The sequence below is a fragment of the Pygocentrus nattereri genome, chromosome 17 (genome assembly GCF_015220715.1).
Source record: "Pygocentrus nattereri isolate fPygNat1 chromosome 17, fPygNat1.pri, whole genome shotgun sequence".
Taxonomy (NCBI): domain Eukaryota; kingdom Metazoa; phylum Chordata; class Actinopteri; order Characiformes; family Serrasalmidae; genus Pygocentrus; species Pygocentrus nattereri.
Window position 1 is genome coordinate 33,547,232 of NC_051227.1, and position 25,465 is coordinate 33,572,696.

General features: G+C 40.4%; 1 protein-coding gene across 1 annotated transcript in view; it reads left to right on the top strand.

Annotated features, from left to right (window-relative positions):
* Positions 1-17,614: 17,614 nt before the first annotated feature.
* plekhg2 (pleckstrin homology domain containing, family G (with RhoGef domain) member 2) overlaps positions 17,615-25,465 on the top strand; it is a 55,549-nt gene continuing 47,698 nt past the window's right edge. Inside the window, exon 1 of the mRNA XM_017694804.2 lies at positions 17,615-18,242. The gene's annotated coding sequence lies outside the window, so the exon portion shown is untranslated. The remainder of the gene's footprint in view (positions 18,243-25,465) is intronic.

Genomic DNA, 25,465 nt, shown 5'->3' on the forward strand with positions numbered 1-25,465 from the left:
TGATGTAACATAGTTCATTGTTCAGACTCTTAATATATCTTAATATCTATATAATGCTGCACTTATATATTATATTTTATTGTATTGCACTGTGTTTTGTAGTTTACTTTATTGTTGAATGCACTGTGTATTGTAGTTTACTGTATTGTATTGTATTGTACAGCACAGAGTTCTGTGTTCAACTCTGTTCTTTTGTCTCTCGGTATCTACACTGACTTTTGTTTATAGCAGTATCTGAGCTCAGGACTGTCTTTTTCTCTAACCTATTGGTAACTAGCAAAGATACTTTCTCTAGAAAGCACTTCTTGTAAGAGCTTTGTCTTTCTAGGGTAAGAGCGTCTGCTAAATGCTGTAAATGTAAATGATATCTTTATTAATGATGTTAACCTGGAGCCTCAATGTCTACACAAATTTTATTTACTATCCAAAAGCTACATGAGTGTTCTGAGTTTTTTATATGGAATGTTAATAAGTGTAAAAGAACGATAAATCGGAGAAAAAAAACCAAAAGTTTTCTTTGGGTACTATTTTGCCTCATAACACCCTGCATGCACCTGTCCACCAAAATGATCTCAAGCATAAAGCAACTTTTTTTGTAATAACTTTCTGTTTGGGAACTTGAAGCATTTAACTTTTCAGACATCTGGTTCCTATCACTGCCACTGTGAGCAATTCTGACTCAGTAAGTTTCTATAGAACTGAGTCACATGAGACTACTCTGAATAACCAATTACATCTTAATGATGTATGCAGAAATGAAAAAAAGGTAGAATTCACATTTAACAACTTATGGTTGGAGGCAGCTGTATGGTGATTTAAACATGCAGTTGAATTAGCTTCCATTAAGTTAACTACATTAGTCTTGTAGCTCCAGTGGAAAACTAAAGAAGAAATCTTTGCTCACCAAACTTGCTTGGCTGGTCGACTACATTTGCAGTAAGGGGGAAAATCTGTTATTACTTTATCACTTTAACTGGAGAATTTTGGTATGAGAACCAATGTGCACGCACATATGCAAACAAAGAGTTGGTGAAGTCCCTGTTGCTGTCTTGGATGACATTTGGATGTTGGTGTAAAATGGACTGTGTTCTGAACACTTGCAGAACAGCTGTGATGTGCTCAGGCCTGGGATGTTTTAATGTGCCTATTGTAAAATTTGGAGCCCAGGACTTCAGCCAGGTGAAATGTGGGTGGTAACCTTTAGGACAGCCAAGCATGTGTGTGGCAGACTTTATGAGTTATTAATTGCATTTATGGTACACTAAGCATTATGGGATGGTGCCCATTCTCAAATGCCTCTTCATTGAAGGGAGAGGCTGCTCTGTGATGTCAGATAGAAAGGAAGCTGTTTAAGGTCATCACTCCCTTTCTCTCTCTCTCTCTCTCTCTCTCTCTCTCTCTCTCTCTCTCTGCTTCCCTCCTCCTGCGTCTTTGTCACCCTTGAAACAAATAACACCCATTGTATTTTTGCAAGATAGAATCAGAAGGAAAGAATGTTTGGTGCCGATTCAAAAATGTAAATAGCATTTGGAAATGGACAAAAAAGAACTTCGACGTCAACTGAGCGAAAGAATGGAGTCATGTTTTTCCATTTCTCATTCTTAAGTGGACTGTGAATTGATTTGTTACATAACAGCAAACTGAGCTCAGATAAGGGCCATTAGCCCTGATCTGTAGTTGGGATATGGTGACGGGCGGTTCGCGCCACTCTTTCATGCTGAGCTGAAGGGCGCTCTGTAATTTCCCAGCACTGATTATAAGCTCTGCTGTGCATTTCTCCCTCAAGCGTTCCCCATGGTCACCTTTGACTGAGGGCCTCTTCGCTTTTCTGTGCTTTCAGGCTGTACTTCTTCAACAGGTTGTTTTTGGTATAGTACAGTGAAAAAGTCAGAAACTGCCCTTTGTTAAAACTGTCAGTACAAGTTCTGCATTTTTCCAGTGACAAACCGTCACTGTGAATATTAGAGTTAGGCCTTCAATTCAAGCCATGAATAAAAATAATTAAATAATAACAATACATTCTATTTTTATAGTGCTTTTTCAAAGCTCAATGTCGTTTTACAGAGCATCAAAAATCTGGCCGTTCAAAATGCCAACTATGAAATAGAAGAATATCATAAAGGAAAACAAACAAGAGGGTGGATGGAAAAGAAAATACAGTGCAACAGAGATGTACAGTATTGTTAATGATGGCAAATAGGACAAAGCAAGAAAAACATGGTTATGTTCACAGGAGATCATGAAGAAAAGCAAAATAAGACAGTTAAGGGCAAGGACAGTAAAAATATCAAAGGAAGTAAAAGTCTTGGTCAAAACATGAGGGACTGGTATGAACATTTTTGGCTGTTCTGGATTAAGCACATATGCTTGAAGCTTCTAAAAGACATTGCATGTTTTACTTGAAGCTTGTGACAGACATATTAGCATATATTTTAGCTTGTAGCAGTTTCGCAGTGACTCAGCAGAGAGGCTTGGTGTAGAACCGCTACTGCTGTTTTCTGGCAACCCATTTATTAGGCTGCTATTCGCATTCACTGTCAATGAAGTCTGTGACTTCCAGAAGGCCAAGAGTGACATCACAAAATTGGCCTTCTGGAAATCAAAACAAGATCGGTTGATTCCTCTGTTTCCTTCTCTTTAGCTCCTGATGTCCTAAGTAATAGGAGAATTCGCTTAGGTATATCTACTTAGATACCGCAGAGTAAACCTGATTGGTCAATTCTCAGCTGGACGGTTCAGTAATTTAACTTTTCTAGACTTACAAATGAAACATGTGTAGTACTGTAATACTTGCAGAGTTGGTTGCTTTTTCACCTTTTCACAATCCAGTTAAACCCAAACTGATTCAATGATTTTGAGGTCTGGATTCTAGGGTGACCAGTCCATTGTTCTGAGTACACAAGCAGCTTCTTTGTTTCTTTGCTTCTTTGTTTTTTAACAAGTATACATCCTTTCAGACCCATAGCATTGAGCAGTCTTCCCAGAGTGGAAGGATGGACAAAACACCTGTGGATTTTTTTTAGATCTGAAGCAAGAGTGGAGCTTGATTTTCTCAAAGGTCGAAAGCTTTCAGTACTGTTTATCTGATGGTGACGTTTTTGTATGATTGTTAGGAGTCTCATTTTATCTTTATCTTTTAATCATTTTTTTAACTTCAGGTTTGGAAACTCCAGCTTTGACTGTCCCTCTCTGTTACGCAAGAGGATTATCTTAGATCTTCTCAGAGGTATCTACTGAGAAATGAATAACTTGTAATTAATGGCTAATTTGATTGTAAATCTGGTCTCAGACTTTTGCACAGTACTGTTGATTGTGTGAGTAGCAGACTGATGGTTTATGGTGAACAGCTGTGGTGTGAATCAATTACATCCCTACAGACCCTACGCCCTAAAGACGCACTAATCATCTAGACAGTCATTTGTACTATTATTTTGTTTGGAAGTCTTGCACAAGCGAGTGTGACATAGAGAACACAGCACATGTCCCAGCAGGAATGCTTTTGGTTGGAGTTTAATCGTTCCTGCACTTATTACCATGTTTGGTGATTGCATCCCTATTGGGGCATATCAGTGAGATTTGCCATTGGTCAGGATCCAGCAAGTAAATACAAATTTCTGCTGAATAGGTCTGATGCTTTATACAGTTTAACATCATAGTGACCCATGACATGTACTGTATTGACATAATTCAGTTCACTTCAGTGTAAGAACAGTTCAGCAATTCCACTTCCCCCAGATGTGGTTGATCAGCAGAGGCGTGTTTGGTGTACAAATTCTGCTTCTGTAGTTTAACACTAGACCTGTGAGGTGAGCATTGCTTACAAACAGTAGAAGTTAACAGACACCCAAATCTTGATGTGGCTTAGTCACATCATGACTTACTGTCAGCCATAAAAATTAACAAAACTTCAATTTGTAGATGAAGTTTAAGGGCAGCTGTTTTAGATAACAAGTAATGTGGTGAATTCTCACTTTGCTTCAGTTGCCCACATGTCAAACAGGCCTACAAACACTTGAATAAGTTCACAAGTTTCCACTGATTCTATTGATAAACAAATATATATACAATTTAAGATTAACGGTTATTTATCTATGCAAGTCTTGTTCAATTTCATAGTTCAAAGTAAGTTATGCTTCATGCTAAAATTGTCTACAAAACCTCATTGGAGACCTGGATGCAGTTAAGAAGACTTTTTGAGGATGTATTTATGGAAAAGATTTGGGTGACTATTGACTTCTATTGTTTGTTAGCAACATTAGCCTCATAGCTTCAACGTCAAACTAAAGAAGCAAAATCTGGGCACTAAACACGCCTTGCCTGATTGACTACATCTGTGTTAAGTGCGAAACTGTAAATTTAATCCTTTGCTGGACCATTCCTTGAAATCTAGTGGAATGAACGTACTGTTAATCAAGCCCTTAATGATTAATGGAACTTGAAATAATGTTGTGCACCACACTAAATATTTACTCTCAGAAATAGACTTGCATGACATACCAGGGATTATTTTTAGCGAGAAAAGAAGCAATAGGCCTGTGTACTTTCTCACTTACTCATTATGCCTGCCAGGAAGTGGGGTGATGAAGCCTCTGAGAATGTCTGAATTTTTAACATGCCCGTGGACCACACTGAGCCGGGCCTACTGTGTTTGATTAGTGGCTAGAATTAACTTTATAATTCTCCTATACTCCGAGTGCGAATTGTCAAATGCGTGCATGAGAGAGATAGAGAGAAAGTTTAGAAGCAACATGTTATTCATTATGATGTTTGCCCTTTTTCGCAGTAATGATTTGGAGCCAAGTGAAGAGAAAGAAGATCTGCGTGTTGGAGAAAAGTGATCTTAGGGTTTAAGAAAACTTCACATTCCTACTGGATTATGCCAACTTGACCCAATAAACAAAGACTTCTCCAAACAAACAACTTAAAACAGTCGTCTGCTCTTTTAACTCCATCTTCACTGCTCTTAACATCGTTCCTCCTCTCTTCCTGTGTCCTTTTCCCCTTTTTCCACTGCCAGTCTGAGAATCTGACATCATACTCTGAGCATCCTTGCCACAGCATATTCCAGACATGGAGTCATGCAATAACTTACTTCTTATACAGGACCTGTCTTTTCACTCCATCATGGAAACATTTCCACTGGGGGCATATCTACTGCCTTTGGCATGAATGAGTTGTGTTGCTGAAACTAACAATTATTTTTAGAATCAAATTATCTGTTGACTCTGATTAATGGACTAATCAAACCATCATGCTCATCACACTGAGATCATTCAATTTTCCATCTCTTTGACAAGCAATGTCTCCTTTTATGGTGCAAAGACAATAGAAGCCATTGTGCTGCCAACTACATGCTGGGGTGTGTTGCAATCTGTGTGCATAATATGATCATTACAAAACATTATGGAGCCTTTTTTGTTTTTATGTAAATAACTTTCCTTTTTCCCCAAATCGTCATAGTCAAGGACTAATCTACTTTCACATGTTGGTTACACTTTATTTTGAGTTGTCCTTTTTAGATGTAATAAACACTGAATGGACTCCCAGTAATATGTCAAAAACATATTTTAGGATTAGGTTTTGGTTTGAGGTTACGGTTAAAGTTAGGATCAGGGCCAGGGTTAAGTTTAGGTTTTGGCTAAACTAGGGTAAAGTTGGGTTTGCGTAATGGAAGTAACGTATTACCAATGCATCTACTTAATGTAAGTAATGCATCAACAGTACATCTACAAGACATTTACTTCAGTGTTGCTCAGATGCTTCACTACTGCTATTTCAATGATATGTTGTTCATGTGTCATTATAGGAACCTGTTAAGAGTTTATTAATCATCTACAAAGCACCACACAAGTGTTGCTGAGATGTTATAATAAGAGGAGCAGACAGTTGCCTGGTTGAAATATGAATGGGATAGCCCATAACACTCAGCATAGTAGCAGTATTACTGAAATTCCTGCCCTTCAATTTTGTCAGATTTTACCAGCAATTTCAAATCTGTTTTTGAAATGTTAATTTGGGTCTCAGAATCAGGTTTATAGGTCTCTCCCATGTCTTGTATGGCTGGAAATAACTACCAAATGGCCGTTGATTGAGAAACTTTACATAACATGGACAAAAATCCCAATCCAGGTAATGAGAAATTGTAGAGCAATTTTTTTTCTCAAAATACCTAAATTTACATATTTCTTTAGTGGTGAACTGTGACTATCAGAGCTTGGCCTTCAGTTTGGGCCATAAATGACAGAACTAACCTCTATGATTATGCTAATTTCTGGTAGTGGCCATATGGGTTTCTAGTATGATTTTCACACTAAATTAAAGTTAACTAACATTAACATTTTTGGGCCATTCTAGATTGAACATAGACATTTGAAGCTTATTATACTATCTGTGTTTTATTTGAAGCTTGTAGCAGACATATGTCTTAATAAATATTTACTTTGTAGCAGCTCCTTCAGTAGAGCCCTGGCATAGAGCTACTGCTGTTTTAGATGTATGTCTGACTGAAGCATTGTTCAGGTTCCCTCTTGTACTCACACTCAGTGATATACAGGACTTCAAGAAGACCTAGAGTGATGTATTGGTCCTAACTATTGGAATTCAAAACCGGATTGGTTGATTCTACTGCCAGTTCTTAATTATGTTAGTGGTTAATCTGACAGATTAGGCCTTCAGTTCAGCTCCTGAAGTCCTAATCAATGGAAGAGCTAGCTTGGTTGTATCTACTCAGATAACACAGAGGAAAAAATATCCTGATTGGGCAATTTTACATTGGGTGGTTCAAGAATTTAAAACTTTTGCTCCCAACTCAAATTAAGTAATGAAATGAGTGTAACAACAATGCTTGCAGGGTTTAAATACAGCAAGCATGATGACTGTATAAAATATAAATTAACTAAATATATTTAATTACTTCATAGAAATTATTATTCCTTCTTGGAAGGCGTAGTAGGCTCCCACTGTATTTATTTTGTTTGCCTGTGGATAGTTTGTTTTTTGCTGTATAATTGAGTTATGTTTAGTATTGTAGCAAACTCATTGTTGTTTCAAAAAGCTAAACTCAGAGCTTTGGCCTTGAATGAACCCAGTTTGACACTCTTGGCTCTGAACAAAGATCAGTGCAACTTCTCTTTAGGTATTATTATCAATGTTTTATAGAGATTGTCCAGCCTAGTGACAGTTACCAGAAAAACTGTTTTTTTTGTGGTTGAAGCATGCTTAGGTCAATTTTTCCCTTAATGACTTGGTGAACAGTCTAAGAGAAGTCTCTCTGAGAGGTTTGGATGGATTAGAGCACCAGAAGGCAAATGGACCTTAAAAATGTCCCCATTTTCATATAGAAATCAGTGATCCCACACTTGTCCACAACTGTCCTTACAAAGCAGCCGCTTAAAATTGTTTTGGTGCTGATTAGAAGTAATCAGCAAAACTCTGTTCTCTGTTGAATATACATTCCATCTTTTCCTGGAAATCAGGATGCTCCTTTTCAACAACTAGTGTTCAAAGTGAACCACTGTAACACTGCATGACCACTGCCGTGCTTAAATGGTGCGCATTTGTCAGCCCTTTTCTTCTCCATAACGACTCAAATATTCCAAGCATCCGTTTACAAGGAAAGAAATTGAGTGCACTCAAACAAAGTTACTGCCACCAGCTGTGGCAACACATCCCAAGCTGCACAGCACCACCCTAATTCTCAGCTACCACAGCAACAGGTGGAGGGCTAGGCACTGGATTTCATGGAGCCTTTGGGCTCCACTGGGATCGCTGGCAAAACCACAGACAGCAATACTCTCACATCCAATCGCATCCAACCCACGGATGCACAGAGACAGGAAGCAAACTTTCTGTTTACTTTCTCAAAGGCTCCAGTCGTTTCCTGCTGGTCATTTGGTCACTGAACGCAAAAGCTCAGGGTTCAATGCATTGCTGTACGCCTTCCCGTCACGTATCTCTCACTTTGAGCAGTCCTTTACACTGCTCGAAAATAAACCAGCTCTTCCTTTTTTCTGAAGATTACAGGACGATAACATTAAACACATGGATTTCCATCTAAAAATGTAGAGATTATTATTTTCAGAGAAATGTTCAGAGCTGCGGTTTGAAAGTCAAGGGCCACATCCTCCATGTCCTGTTCAACTGAACAGATAATGATCAAGGGTGTCAGGGTCAAATGAGGTGTGAAAGGGCATGGAAACACTGAATTATACTTTGTCTGGTTTCGAGATCGAACAGTAATGTGCGAGTTGTGTATTAGGGTATTTACATTTTACTTAGAAGCAAGATAAAATCATACAAGAAAATTTCCACTCACATATGCACTTAATGTTTTAGCATGTGTTGCAATTTTTAGCTTATATTGTATTGAACTACAGCTATCGTTCAAAAGTTTGGAATTACTTTTCATACTTATTTTTTTATGTTTATATACAATAACAACTTACACAATGCAGATTTAAACATGATCTAAACAAGAAAACAAAAGGTACTTTTAGACTTTTAAAGGTACTTTTATCATTTTCAATATTTCAAGTATTTTGGCAACAGCAAGAAATTATTAAGGACAATAATATATTGTAATGATCTATCTATAGGATTTTTGGTCATCATCTTCAGGATTTGATTTTTAGGCATTATAGATAGTGATTTTATTATAACTTTTTACAGTCATTTTGGAATCTTCTACAGCTCTGTATCATTGATCATTCTGGAAGTTACACAGGACTTATTGATTGGCATACATTTACAGTAGAGTACTGTTCAAAAATCTTAGTCATTAAGTCAACCATGTATCTGGGCAGTAATTGTGTTTTTGCCTATAAAATATGATAGAACATGAGAATATATGCAAACAAATATTAATAGAGTGGAAAGTAACAAGCAGTGGAAAGTAATTGATTTCCTAAGATCTAGTTTGATAAGATTTGGTCCTTAACTTTTCCTTGACGCCCCCAGCTATCACGACTTTACTAAACCAGGTATTGGATGATAACTATAAATAAGAATGCGCTGCCTTGAAGAGAAGCTTGGAAATGGGCACACAAACCCACAAACATAACATTATAATTTCATGTCAGACATAAAATGACTACTCGTTGTATTAATATCATTTTTGAAAAAATATTAATGTATTCTGAGCAAATAAACACTTACTGCCCAGATAAAAAAACTTTCTTTAATATAATTTTCTGTGCCTAAAACCTTTGTACAGAGCTATATGTGCCACCATACTGGTTTTATATTATCGAAAATATCTATTCCCAACTTTTGAACAGTAGAATATGTATGTGACCATAATTTAATGCCTGCTGTTAATTTTAATAGATTGATCTAACTTCCTTCAACATTAGACCAAGTGGGCAATTTTGTAGGAATTTTATTGTCCCCACAAATAATATATCCAGAATGGTGTTGGACTCTTTTGATGTTTTTAATGGCATGGAATGTGGTTTTGAAATGCATTAGTTATGTCTCCAAAAGGCCATGCGAGCGGCCACCATGGAGACTTGTGGAACGTATGCGCTCTCCTAAAAAGGGACTTGTTATTAATGTTGCAGTTTGTTAGTTTAAAGCTATATGAATGTGCTTACTGTGTTATTCTGTGTCAGGGGTCTGGGTGTTTTATGTTGGGGTTGGTTACCATGAGAGTGAATCCTGTGGCTAGTGGAGACCTCTCACATGGGTTCAGTGCCTTTCTGCCCTGGTGTTTAATAAAGAGCACTTTTTGTGGTGGAAATCATGGCCTCCCCTGTGTCCTACAGTATACTGTTGCTACAGTATCACCCTATCTAATTTCTTTGCTCTCACATCGATCTTAACGACAGACTCAAATCCTGACATTACTTTATTTAATTGGAAGGATCTTAAAATTATTGTGATGCATTTGGGTACCTTGCAATGGCTTTGGCAAAGGAAATGTTTGGACTAATCAATGGGGAACCCTCAGGGTTTTCTAGGCCTTCAGAGAAGCCCAAGGATTTCGGTGAACTGAAGGCCTACTTCTAATAGCCACAGTTTGCCACTGGTTTTAACCCTTCATACTATTGCCTGTTCTTGCAAGAGAATAAACATCTACCAGAACACCTCCATTATCCCGGTTAGTAGTCTTGTGTCTGAATCTCTGTATACAATCTCTGTATGTTGGCATGACAAAATTGCAAAATACTGTGATTATAATGACGATAATTATGGGTGCAATGGATCTGCTGTTACTTAACATCAGTTGCCTTTGAGAATGTAATTAGGAAGCAGACATAACATTTACAGAATAATGACAAAAAAATGATTGTTCTCATGTAAAAGTGCTCGCTGCTGTATTCAGATCATTTCTGGCCCTTGTTCAGTGTCGACTAATGTGTGCTTGCACAGCTGCATTATTGCATCACCTCTCATCCACCAACAAACATGAGAGAGCCAAATTATATAGGTGCAAGGTCTGACACTGTGGTTCTCAAGCTTCAAAATATGCGCTTGACAACAAGGTCCCAACCTCCTGCAGAGGCTTGTAATTGGTCTCTACCAACGGGGGCCCCTCTACAGCTCTGCGTGTGTATTACCTCCCTCCCACTGTGTATATGAATCATAGGCCATTCCAGCAAGCATTCAGCTTCACACGGACAGTCCCATTATTCTCACAGTGACTCATATTTAAAGGTGATTTAAGCTTTTAACTCATCCAATGTTGCTGCTTTGACTGCATCACTGTTGGCCACATTCAGTCTGGTTCACATTTTGGACAGAAGCAACCGACTGATTAGTCATGTCTTCACCCATTTGTTCAAACTACAGCAAAGAGCCAGGGGTTGGGTGGGCCGGTAACGGTAACTTTCTGGAAGCAAACATGAGGTAACTGGTGCCAGTTCCTGCTGATCTGATGGAGTTTTAAGCTGTTTAACAGCTCCAGGTTGGAGCCAGTAACCAGGCTGCTGTAATTAGAGTAAATAAAAGTTCCTAGACGGTTCTGGTGCGGATGTTTGGTTGTAGGAAAACCCTTAATTGGTATAGAACCATTACCCCTATGTAAAGGTTCTTAAAACATTAACCCCTTTTTAACAGTAGCCATAAAATGCTATTCCTGCCTGTTTTGGAGGAGGTCCATCAGTTGACCTATGCATGATGCACTAACATTGATGGAACATATTTCATTGGAAATATGAAGTAGAAGTTACAAAACCATAAACTGTTTTCAGAGCAAGAGGTTCCCATCCCTCCCATTACACCCCTCAGTGCTCACTAGCAGCTCACCACAGGGTCTCAATATGTCCTTGTTTAAAAAAAAATTTTTTTTTAAAGAGCCAACTCCTGTTGGTTGAGGCATGATTGAGCTTTCAGTATTGGTTCTTCTATGGCGTTGCTTCAAAGAACCTTTTAGCACCTCCTTTTTTAAGAGTAAAGCCTTGTGCCTGCTCCTTATGCTCTCCACACCGGCCTCTTCATGTGCTCATGGAACTGGGACCAAACTCCTCTTGGTATATCTAGGTCACCGGGATGTGTGTGGCTTGGGTTGAGAGCACAGCTTAATCTATGGGCTTTCTCCAGCAGAGTTCTTTCAGCTGTGGTGCACGCCAAGCGTTTTTCTCCCCTCTATGATGGGTGTAGTGGTTTTGCAGCAGTGCAGCTTGAGCACAGAACAGGCTACGCTGAAAGCAACAGTTCACTCCTCCAATGTACATTTGGGTCTTTTTGTATTTCGGTGATGATTGGTTCTGGGAGAGCAAGAATTGAATGCCTGTCCAAGAATGCAGAAGGGAGGCATGGAAAAACCTTCAGGAAGCCCCCCCAGCTCTCTATCTCTCCTCTCCTCCAAAATCTATTCACCAGCCACCCTAAGCACTGTTTAGGCCATCATCTGAGTGGAGGAAGCCATCATACAACTACTGTTTGGCTTTCATCCTTTGACTTGTGCTGAAATGCAGAATTTCTTTAAAATGAATGCAGTTTGGAGCGGCTCTTTTGGAAAGGCTCCTGAGTGCACACTTTACAAATCACTGTAAAGTTCAGGTTCCCGTTTTAGAGTTCTCTGGCACATAACATGCATAGGAGTTTCCTTCAGAGTTACCTTCAGATACAACATAACATCGAATGCCTACAGGGACTTGTAACCTTTATGGGTCCCAATATATAACACTGGTAGAGGACGTGTGCTCAAGCTATGAACTCAAAATAATGGAAATTAATAAAAATAAGCATGATACTTGTCGGCCAGGCTAATAAAATAAAAGTATTGAAAAATATAATAACAATGTTGATGTGGAGCCACAGACTGGGGCAGATCATTTTTGGACTAAAAGCACACTTTAGCAGTGGGAATTTTTAGGAAGCTCTTTAGAAACAGTGGTCTCTTCACACTATATGAGATTCCCTGACCCTGGAGATCATGAAGAGCTGTGTTTTTGTGCAAAAACTGTTGACCTAAAGCTGGAAGTGAGCATTCTTCACATTGTACCCCCACCCCCACACCCTGTGGAAGAGCATAACCTTCCTGACTGCAGAGCTCCTAAAGGCCGCCTATTTGTTTGCTTAGAAGTTAAATGTGTGCTTGGAATGTCTCTTGTCCCTTCTCCATTTACTCTTCATTCTCCTAAATATTCCTGTCTGCAGATCTTTCTAGACTACTGGTGAGTATAAATAATTTTACCAGATATTTTGCTCTGTTTGGCCTGATTCTCCTTTAAAGGTTGTATAGATAGAGTCTACTGACATAAACATTATCTGAACAGTGGAAATTTGATGTGAACAATCTGCACTATGTCCCTGCTTGTCATGTGCTTCTTCTGAAATGAAAGTATGAATTGGGAGATGCACTAACAGCCTCTTCTGAGAAGGCTTTACACAAGATGTTGGAATGTTGCTGTGAGGATTTTATTGCATTCAGCCATGAGTGCGTTAGTAATGCCAGGTACTGACATTGGATGGTTAGTTCTGAATTAATGAATTAACACCACACCAACTTATCCTAAAGGTGTTGGATGAAGCTCCCTCACTCCAGAGAATGCAATTCCATTGCTCCACAGATCAATGCTGAGGGCTTTCTAATCCCTCTAGCTGACACTTGGCATTGAGCATGGTGAATTAGATGCACATGAGATTGCTCCAGAGGATACCATTCTGTTGGCATTGCTTTTTTAATAATAATTTCACAAGCTGAACATGCACCTTTGATTTCCTGTGCTATCAATAAGTACACCTAAAAGTAGCCAAGTTCACTAATTACAATTTAATGGGATCATGAATTGGGGTAATCTAATTACCTTGATTTCTCAGGTGTGTCTGATCAGTCCTGACTCAGACAGGAAATGTATGGACCAATTATGGGAATAACCAAATAGCAATTGATAGAGACATGATGCATAAGTAAGTCATCATACATAGATCATGGTTTATGTGTAATTGGTTTCTCACTGCTGTCAATTCATTTTTATGAAAGTAAAAACCAGTCCTCTTAGGTAAAAGGCCTCATGGAGATGTTCACCACACTACAGCTTTTGACTTGTTTTCATTAGTCATAGTAATAGCCATGAAGTTCCTCCCAGAGTTGTCTTATTCCCAAAAGCACACAACCAGCAGCAGAAAAGGAGTTAACTTGTGCAGGAAGTTCAAGGAGTCTGAGGGTACATGGGACACATAAATATTTCCCTTTCTCCAACTCGGATCACATCACAAAATTGCTGGCTATTGATGTGACTGTGATTCTGAGAATTCCAGATGATCCCGGAAGTGGTGCCAATCAACCAGCTCCTACTGCATCAGATCTTATTCCAAAGAAGTCATGCAGTGACATGCCACGTGACGCTGACAGTTATGCTGCTCATACGGAAGTTGTCTAGGGTTTTTTTCTTGATTCTAAGTAACTGATAAGTCACCTGCGATTCATAAAACCATGGAGGCCTTCTTAATTAGAGCTTTATTTAATTCTGCCTGACCGCTACAGGCAACGTGATGCACAGTGTGTGAGGAATTCCAAATGCATTGTAACAGACTCACTGAGAGTGAAACCGGGGTAAAACCTGATCGTACTACATGAACTGGGAGAACACACAGGGTGACCAAGTAGATGCTGTGAAACACTTTTTAGCCAGGACATAAATATATTTTGGGTAGAGCAACAAAACATTGATCCTTGCTGGTTGCTACATGGGCTTGTGAGCCCTAGAGATGTGTCAATAGAGGGTGGCGTTCTTGTCACTGAAGCAAATTAGTGATAACTAATTAAGAAAATACACTGATCAGGCAAAACATTATGACCACCTCTTTGTTTCTACACTCATTGTCCATTTTATCAGCTCCACTTACTATATAGGTGCACTTTGTAGTTCTACAATTACAGACTGTAGTCCATACTTTATTAGTCCCCTTTTACCCTGTTCTTCATTGGTCAAGACCCCCATGGACCCTCACAGAGCAGGTACTATTTGGTTGGTGGATCATTCTCAGCACTGCAGTAACGCTGACAGGGTCGTAGAGTGTTAGTGTGTGTTGTGCTGGTACGAATGGATCAGACACGGCAGTGCTGCTGGAGTTTTTAAACATTGTGTCCACTCACTGTCCACTCTATTAGACACTCCTACCTTGTCAGCCCACCTCATAGATGTAAAGTCAGAGACGATAGCTCATCTGCTGCTGCACACTGTTGGCTGGATATTTTTGGTAGGTGAACTATTCTCAGTCCAGCAGTGACAATGAAGTGTTTAAAAACTCAGAGTGGTACTGCACAGCAACACACACTAACACATCACCACCATGTCAGTGTTAATGCAGTGCTGAGAATGATCCACCAGCCAAATAGCACCTGCTCTGTGAGGGTCCATGGGGGTCTTGACCAATGAAGAACAGGGAAAAAGGGGGCTAAAAAAAGTATGCAGAGAAACAGACGGACTACAGTCTGTAATTCTAAAACTACAAAGTGCACCTATAGAGTAAGTGAAGCTGATAAAATGGGCAATGAGGGTAAAAACAGGGAGGTGGTCATAATATTATGCCAGATAGGTGTAAAATGGGATTGGTGGTCAGACTCTCTAACATGTTCAAATGACTACTTGTCTGCAGCATCAATTGCCTCACCGCCAAGGATAGACATTTCAGGATAATCCTACAGGTCTCAAAGAGAAAGGCCTAGATCTATCTGATTTGATGATGGTTATACACCAGAAAAGCTAAATGTTTGCCACCGTCTTTGGCAAAGTATACCATTGCATGAAAGAGTTGCCAGGGTAACTCTTGTAGTTTATAGCAAAAAGCACAGTTCCTGAAGCAAATGAGAAAGCGGACACCCCAGTGTAAGTCACCAGAGTGAAGGGACTCATCTGTGCATACTACTAGTCTCTCCAGGCTACAAGAACTTTGTTCCAGGCCAAAATGGAACACTACACTCTCAGAAATAAAGGTATGAACCTATCACTGAGGCAGTACCCCTCTTGTCACTGGGGTGGTACCCTCAAGGGTATATTTCAGTACCTTTAGTCAGGGAACATAATTGCACCGTAATCCACTGAAATGATGTTGTATTAACTTCACTCACCCCATCTTGTCTCCAGACTTTTTATTTTATTGTTCTGTTTTAAAACATTAGGCTATGAAAAGTTACAAATATGTACTTTTCACCTGGAAAAAACGCATGTAAGGTAAACAATTGGAGCTTAAAACCACTGTTGTACCTTTGAGGGAAGATTTACACTGTTTGTACCTTGATGAACGAAAAATGTACCTGTACAGAAACTTTTATTTCTAACAGTGTATGGTGACTAACGTTCATGCTATTGTGTCTCTGTATACAAAAAGGAGGGCTTGTTTCTTCACATAAACTTTGTAGACGGGAATAGCAAACTCAGAGACCACTGAAGTCTGGCTGAATAATGGCTAGACATAGAGACTACAGGGCAGGGTTATATGATTTGTGGAAAATAGTTACTTGTGCTTTTTCTGACAAGTATTTTGATTGTGACTTAATTTCTATAAATTAATATCCAGGCCTGTTGTTTTGGCCAAGAAGACCAGCACATCCTTTTTGTAGCATGCCAGACAGGTCAGGTAATTGTAGCTGTGTTGTACACTTACACTTATAGGTGTAGATGCTTCGGATTCGTCTATCTCACCTACAGGCAGTTCACAGGCTCCATGTATTCAGGTAATTTCCCCACTTAAAACGTGTAGACTACACATTAAAGGCAGCTGTTGCAATCTAGAAATGACCCGTTTTCAAATTGTAATATCAATATAAAAACAATAGATCTTTCAGTCCTACTATAGGGTGGTGAGCCCTGGTCATTTAAGGGGTTAACAGTGCCTATAATGTAGCCATAACAGAAGGTAAATCAGAGACAGCATTGTCTGAATACATGGAGCTATGCAGCAAAATACAGATCAGAGGCAGACAGCTTACAGAAAACTCAGATAAAAAGCCATCTTGCTGAGTAAGTATTCTTGGAGATCTTTCATCAAGTGTATTATCCACAGGAGAGTTGGAGCACAACTCAATTTAGTGCACATGCGATAATAAATTATCCACCTTACATGCCAAGAAGAAGGAGGAGGACTTCGTAGCCTGCTTAATAGGCTCTATTCCAGCATGAGTTGTTATGGCATGCCATAAGTGATTTCTACAAAGGCAGAAAGGTCATATTTAGGTTCTAAAAGCATCAGGACACTGTGCATTGACCTGAATTGAACTTGGTGTGTGGGAATCAAACAAGTAGTAGGTAGGAAAGTAGGCTCTGTATAGAAGTAGTCAGAAAACAATGTGTGGCTCGACATGACAGCTACTGAAGAGATATGGCTAGAACTGACCTGACCTGGTTGTTTTTCACATGCCTTTTCTGCTAGTGTATATAAAAGAGCACATCTTATGGCAGACATAATGGGCTCTCCTGCGTCCCCTTCTACACTGATGATGCCACATAATTCACTGAAGTGACTCTTTCTGACTTGTTCATCAGTGTTCCAGGAGTATGTGAACCATAGCAGCGTCAAACTAACTTATTCTGCACAATACAGCTTAAAATCATACGCCACCACTGATTACCCTGGTAGAAAAACACCATAGACCAGCATAGATGGTCACCAGCAAAACTGGCGTACACTCTCAGAAAATAAGGTACGATACTGTCACTGGGGCAGTACCCTTCCTGTCACTGTGGTGGTACCCTCAGGGGTACATCTCAGTACCTTTAGTCATGGAACATAACCGTACCATAACCCACTGAAATGATATTTTCTAAGATGTATTGACTCAACACACCCCGTCTCATCGCCAGGCTTTTTATTAAATGGTTCTGTTTTTAAAAATAAGTTTATAAAAAGATAGAAATGTCAACTTTTCCACTGGGAAATACTTATTTAAGGTACACAAATGGACCTTAAAACCACTGTTGTGCCTTTGAGGGAACGTTTACACTGTTTGTGCCTTGATGAACGAATCATGTAGCTTTATTTCTAACAGTGTATGTTGTGTTTTAGATGCTGGCACGCTGGTCACTCAGCGTAGTCGACCGGTATCAGACCTTCATAACTTATTATGCAAGCCATCAGAGAAGATCGAATCCGCGAAGCTGAATCGGTTCAGTCCGGTTGACTCAAAAGATTCGTTTGAAAAGAAAGACTCGTTCGTGAACGGCACGCCGCTCGAGCATCCACGGTGCTGCTCACCGCCTGAGGAGGAATGAAACAGAGCTGCTCCAAAGTCTGTCCAGAAGTGGTCAGTTAGTAGTTCTCTCGGACTCGTTTCGGACGTTGTATGTGGAAAAACTCTGACTTGACTTGTTACTCAGAGACAAACTGGGCGCCCAAATGAGAAAAAAGAGTGTTTTATTGATTAAACCGGGTCTTTTATTGAGCAATACTCTGTGTTTACTCACACGAAGGACGTCTGGAGAGTTTGGCGTTTGTTTCCTTGTCCTGAGCAGCTGAGAGTCTGTCAGCGAGCCTGTGAGTGACGTGTGGCCGTTAGTCGTGTGAGTGTGTCTGTGGCTCTGAGTCACTGCGGAGCGGAGCGGTGATGTTCGTGTGGAGACCGGCAGCCCTCACTGCGGGACCCTGAGCGCCAGGACCAGCGGCTGAACTCCGAGCAGCATCGCATGTACGTGGGGCTAGACGCCCCCAACGCTTCACTCTCTTCGGCGCAGATGTGACAGACTAATGCGAAGCTGGGAAAATTACTCGGTCGACAGACGAAGCAGACTTCTTCGAGCACGGTTGGAAACGGAGTGACTTCAGCACCTTTGATGACTCCAGTTCGCACACCTGTGAAGGTAAGTCTGGACTTTGGAACCAGGACAGATTATGGCCCTCTAAATAAAGCTGATGAAACCTTTTATACAGTCATATCAATGGGCTGTATACGCTCATTGTTGCAGTTGCCCAAGTCAGAGTCCTTTTTGTCTTAGAAATGTCACAGTTAAAGCTGCTGAATAGCGATGGCAGTACCGGAGAACCGTTTCAGCGACGGTAAGAACTTACGCGTTTTCTCCATTCATAGCACACAAGCAGCGAACCAGCAGCGTGTAGAGGTGAAAGTCTCTTTGTGTGCACAGTAAGTGAAGTACATCTTGGCATTGCGTGTCCTGTCAGCAAGCAGACTGTTCAGTTTACTCACTTGACTGAGTATTTCATGGTCTCACAAACTATAAAGCTCTATTTAATAAGATATATTGACCTGCATGTTATTGGTTTCTGTTCTGGCACACAAAAGTCTCCAAATTTGAAAGGGATTACTGTGGATTCAGGTATTATGGGACACCAGATGATATAGGATATGCATGTCAACACACTCTGAATGCCATTTTTTTATTCGCCTTCCCACCATAAGTGACTTTTTTAACTGAATTCGGCAGTTTGCAGTGTCTCCATTTGCTCCGTTAGGAAGAACACTAATGAGCATCAGCTGAAATTCGAGCAAACCAGAGTTTCTTAAAGTGTCCCCCATCACCTGATGGCCCCTAATAACTGAATCCCCTCTATATGCGTGCATTCTCCAGTCTGTGGACCGGCACATTCTTCTCGGTGTGATTTATTACCCTGCTCTTAGCTCAGAGAGCTGTAAGACATTTCATTTGTGGAGTTGGGGAGGGTTGGGGAAAGCTCTCAGCATCAGATGTTCTGTTAGATAAACGGAAAGCGTGTGCTTAGTACTGGTTTTCTCTACAGCCTTTCAGAGCCGCCACCCCCCCTCCCTCCCGTTTTCTTGCTCAACCAACATTATTTTCTTTAGCAACTGGAATGCCGAGTATTCAGGGTGGACAAATAAAACATGGCAATGGGTCCCGTCTGGTCTCCATTCAATCGCTCGTTACTCCAGCCTGGAGTGCGTAGTGTTATTAGCTGTCATGTTAGGGATGTCAATCATTAAAACCTGAGCAAGAGTCTGCATCTGTAAACACAATAGGCCTGTGATTTAAACCATGCCCCATACCACTGAGATGAGAGGTTCTGAGTGATTATGGAGCAGTTAAGCTGAATGGGCCATTTGTCAAAAGACTTTATCCATGTTCCTCTTATAATTTAGCTAACAGTTGGTGTTTTACGCACTTGCACTATAGCTTAGCTACACATGGTGAGTGTTGATGCATGTGGCAGGCCTGCCTAGTGCTATTTGCTGGAAGAGCAGCCAGCTCCTGTTTATTTTCTGTGTAAACATGCTGTGGACCTGCTGGACACATGCATGTAGACCTTGGCTAAAACATGACAGTGCCGGATTCTGGCCCAGCGTTCACGCAAATATCTCTGTCGTAGCAAAACAATGCGCCTGATCTCTGCAAACCTGGAATTATTCCTACCTAAAAGAGCTTTCTGTCTTTTTCCTAGCTACATGATTATTTTGAACATTGTTGCATATCACAGAGAAAACATATGTCTTGAATATCAGCCTCGGGGGTTTTTCTGGGGAAAGGGCATTGTTTAGGCACTCAGAGACTATCACAGAGAAGAATGGGGCTCGGAATTGGTCATGCAATCTGAACTGAGAGACAGGAAGTTGGACCAACCCTCCCTCTGAGTGTTTGGAGTGTTGAATGTGAAGCTTACATGCTAAGCTCTGTTTCCTTTGAAAACCAGCTTCCCTCTCACCACTGCAGTAGGGAAAGTGATGCTCTGCTTCTTACTTTTCCTTCATTTTCAGAGAGCGATCCCATCTCCTGAGCATGCATAGGGAATAACCCCAATCCCCATTTCCTTTGCTGAACCCCAGCTAAAGGAATGCGGCCTGATGAGCTTCCCAGTTGCCTGCATAGGCTCTGTCAGCATGAACCCAGACTGTAGTGCGTCTACAGAGCATCCTATATTACTTTTATCTGGGGGGTAATGATCTGTTCCACAATGTAGAATAATATGTGGTTCAGAGGAGACTCTTTACAGCCCGGGAGTATGTACACTGTATACAGTGACTTGTATTTGCTCTATTTAAGGGTTTGGTAAACAACAATGTTTTGTTTCCAAAATAATGTCTCTTATGTGACAAGCAATACTAGCAAGCTCTGACAACAATTGACCCATCTGTGCTTTATCTACAGCTACATTCTTTCATAGTAACTGTTGTAAAGTTGGACAAACTTAACACAGCATTGACAAAAATCCCATTCAGCCCATAAATTCAGATTTTAAATAAGGCGCCGTTTAAAATTCTAGACTAACAGTCTGGGCTGTGTTGCTGTATCTAATCGATGCTACACAGACTGAAAATGACAATGAATTTGCCACCATGCTAACACTTGATTACATGATATACAAATGCACCTGAGATGTCCTAAACATGTGATCCTTCACACACACACACACACACACACACACACACACACACACACACACACACACACACACACACACACACACACACACAATATAAGTATGTAGCTACTTTAGAGAAAGTAAAATAAGCAGTTACAAATGTTGCCACATTACAGTAATTTAACAGTTGCAGCCCATTTATTAAGCTTGTTGCAATTTAAGCATAAAAACTCAACATGTACCTTAGAGAAAGGCTTAATTTTGTGAATGCTTTCACAATACCTTCATTCATGCTTCATCTCTGTACATATAGTTTTGTAATGCCCCATAAACTAGAGTAACACAATATTCCCCTAGTAGAGCTCTAGATGATATCAAATAGATCAATGATGTGTGGATCTGGCCGATGTCCAGGTCAGTATATAAATGAAGACAGTTTAGTGCAGCCTCAGCCTGTTCCCTCCTGACTTTGACCTCTGTGAGGCCTCTTGTTTCAACCTCAGCACAGACCTCTAGCAATTAGAACCTGCCTTTTATGCCCGTCTCCTTTGTGCAGCGGCATTTCTGACCCCATAATACACAGTCAGCCTGTGGAAGAGAGAGAAGTTGGTTTCAGAAGTTGGAAGGGGGGGTGAGAGAGAGAGAGAGAGAGAGAGAGAGAGCTTTCATTTACTCAGTGTTCAAGTTTTTCTTTCTTATTTGCATTAGGAATTAGTTTACAGATACATCAGCCTTGAGAAGGAAAGAAGAAGCAATCACATACAATCCCAAAAGGCCATCAATCTACACTGCTCAAAAAAATAAAGGGAACACTCAAATAACACATCCTAGATCTGAATTAATGAAATGTTCTCATTGAATATTTTGTTCTGTACAAAGTTGAATGTGCTGACAACAAAATCACACAAAAATCATCAATGGAAATCAAATTTATTAACCAATGGAGGCCTGGATTTGGAGTCACACACAAAATTAAAGTGGAAAAACACGACAGGCTGATCCAACTTTGATGTAATGTCCTTAAAACAAGTCAAAATGAGGCTCAGTATTGTGTGTGGCCTCCACATGCCTGTATGACCTCCCTACACCTGGGCATGCTCCTGATGAGGTGGCGGATGGTCTCCTGAGGGGTCTCCTCCCAGACCTGGACTAAAGCATCCGCCAACTCCTGGACAGTCTGTGGTGCAACCCCCATCTGTGGACGTCGGGCCCTCATACCATCCTCATGGAGTCGGTTTCTATCCGTTTGTGCAGACACATGCACATTTGTGGCCTGCTGGAGGTCATTTTGCAGGGCTCTGGCAGTGCTCCTCCTGTTCCTCCTTGCACAAAGGCGGAGGTAGCGGTCCTGCTGCTGGGTTGTTGCCCTCCTACGGCCTCATCCACGTCTCCTGGTGTACTGGCCTGTCTCCTGGTAGCGCCTCCAGCCTCTGGACACTACGCTGACAGACACAGCAAACCTTCTTGCCACAGCTCGCATTGATGTGCCATCCTGGATGAGCTGCACTACCTGAGCCACTTGTGTGGGTTATAGAGTCCGTCTCATGCTACCACGAGTGTGAAAACACCACCAACATTCAAAAGTGACCAAAACATCAGCCAGAAAGCAGAAAGGTACTGAGAAGTGGTCTGTGGTCCCCACCTGCAGAACCACTCCTGTATTGAGTGTGTCTTGCTAATCACCAATAATTTCCACCTGTTGTCTGTTCCATTTGCACAACAGCTGTGAAATTGATTGTCAATCAGTGTTGCTTCCTAAGTGGACAGTTTGATTTCACAGATGTTTGATTTACTTGGAGTTATATTGTGTTGTTTAAGTGTTCCCTTTATTTTTTTGAGCAGTGTACATTGCGTTATGTATTTATTTTCTACATACCAAAGGGTCATATGTCAGTTTAATACGACCATTATATGACCATTTCCTAACCTATTTTTATGCCTTACATTTAGAATATATGTAAATGAGCTCTGTTCTGATTGGCTGCCCTGTATTTTGTCTTTTTAAAAACGTAGCCTGGGCTGGAAAACTAATTCCATGAGCTACACAGCTGTAGGCTGTAGAGGCAGGTATATGTAAAATAAATGGTTTTTGTGGCATCACGAAAAAGGGAATTCAAAATGTATTTGTAGTTTAGCTTCCATATATGGACTCTAAGGACTGGCCCTGAGCAGTTTTACTGACATACCACACCAAACTCTCCTATCTTAAAAAGTGAGGGAAATTAAGTTTAATGATACATGCCTTTTAAAAATGAAAATGAAAGTTCTTTTCACACACTGTACTACGCTTAATCCAGTTAAACAGGACTTATTATGCTCTCTTTTTAATCATACATGCCGTTGGGAAGTTCTGTAAGTACTGACGATGTCCATGATATACTCAGAAATGGTTTTGCAACATAATTTAAACAAGAAAATTATAAATATTGTCATATTGACAAGCCCTAATCCTAATGCTATGTGGAAGTTCTTTAAACACTAAAAAGGTTCCATACACTCAAACATCTCATTCACAAAAATGGTGCTCTGAGGAATAATCTATTGAAAAGTTCCTTAGGAAACCCTTTCTGGCACCTTTAGTTTTAAGAGTGCAACACTGGAATTTAGCATAGAAATAGAGATAGCAAGTTTATGAATGCATTTGCAGATTAAAAAAAAGCTGCCCATGATCCAGTAACAGCGTAAATGAATAAACTAAAACTGTGGCAGTCAACAGAATTAATGGATATTAGTGCAATAATCTAGTTTTGAGTCTCTGAAGATTTTCTTGTGCTGGTCATCTGAATGTGCAGCAGTTACACCGCTACTGAGTTTGTATCTCTGAGTGCAGGTGTGCGTGTCTGCTGACTCAAAAACAACACTGTCTCACAAATCGGGAGCATCTTCCGTGAGTCATCTGTCCCGTCGCCTGCCCCATTCATTTTGAGGCACGCACACTAGAACTTGTCAGATCACTGACTACACGCTGTCATGCTCTGATGTGTCACTATAAAAGTCCCAGACATCTTATCCTTCCAGCAACTCTAGTTTTGTCTGGTTTTCACTTCTCTCTGAATCATTCTTAATTTAGCCACTTCCTACTCCCTACCTTAATTTCCTTTTATCTTCTGTCTGTGGCCTTCATTCATAGGCTGTACTGACCATAGGTTTTTTTTGTATTTACTCATTTTTTTCATCCATTCTCAGTCATCAATGACCACTGTGCCTTTTCGTTATTTTTTTATTTCACATGTTTTTTCAAGCTACATTCACCTTGGCGCTTTTCAGGGCCAGTGGTATAATGTCTATATGTGGTCATGCCTTTTTTTACTGCATTTTCAATGCATAAAGTTAGTCAAGTCTGTCTGTTCAGGTGCTTTCTTGGCAACGCCTCCCTGCATGGTTTTTCCAGTCATGCAATGCCAGGCACTTATCTTTCTGAATGGAGGGAAAGTTATAAACCTGAAACTGAAAACCACATTAACATGTCAACAACATATTTAAACTCACTGGTAAAATATGATAAAAATCGCATAAACATTTTGTAGTGTTTGGCTCAAATGACACACAAAAATGTTTTTTTTTCAGCCGGTTCTTGCTACTCCATGCTCAGATCTTCACTATGAGTTGCTTTTCCCGATTATGACTCTATCACCAAGCTGATCGGCTCTTTTATTCAAGGGTGGGATATTCAATGTAAACAGACACCATTTGGCGGGTTAAGCATGTTACAAGGTTTACAATCCATTTTTTTAAGCGACAAACTGTCTCCTCCTCCTTTGTAATGTCTCTGATGATCATAAACTGTAGATTCAATGCTACGTTCTTATGTTAGTGACAGTGCTGGTAACAATTTTATTCTTGCATATAAACTTATTGTGGTGAGTGAAGTCCACCAAGTAGGATGTTGCATAGGGGCCTCAAGTGTTCAGAAACGGTCCTGTGTGTGTTTTTTATCTGGCACTGAGCAGCCAAGCAATCTCCACCACTGCTATGATGAAGTGCTAAATGTGCGTATGTCGTCCTGCACTTTAGATACAGATTAAGGTTTTATTCTCCATGTTCATGCTCAGCTCACTAGCTATATATAATTAGTTACACACAGAGAAACAAAGGGAATTTCCCTGGCATTGGGAGTCTCAAGCTGATACTCTTACACCCCCGCCCCGTCTTCTTTTTTTACAGTCCCATTCTTCATTACAGCTGATGACACTTTTACAGCACTTCAGGAAAGTTTGGATGCTGTAGCTTTTCCCGGTCAAACCCTTTTCCCCTCACTGTGCGCTCTCTGGGGTAACGAATGCTTTCGTGTGAAATTACGACACGTCACAAATAAACGGAACACGGCAAAGAGCAAACATCACCGGACGTTGCCCCGAGCTGCTTATCATTATGTCATGAGGACGCTGTTCTCCCTGTTTTGTCGCAGGCTGTCTGGGAATGCCCTGCTCTTTTCAGGACAACAGCCAATTCCGTTATTCCCTCAGTAGGTGCTCTTATTCCTGTTCTTGCATCAGTTAACAAATTACTGATGCACACAGCTGCTGTTCTCACTCAGGGGATTTCACTGTAATGTGCCACAAGTGTGGTCCAAACCTTCACAGCTTCAGAATGTCCAGTTTAAGATCTGCTGAGCGCTTGAAATATGTAAACGGCATCAGTTCATAGACTGTTCAGCAGATGTTCACTCCAATGCACTCAAATTTGCTTGGAGACGGGTATGTTTTCATGCACAGGGCTTAATAGGCCTATCTGTCATACTCATAAAAAGATA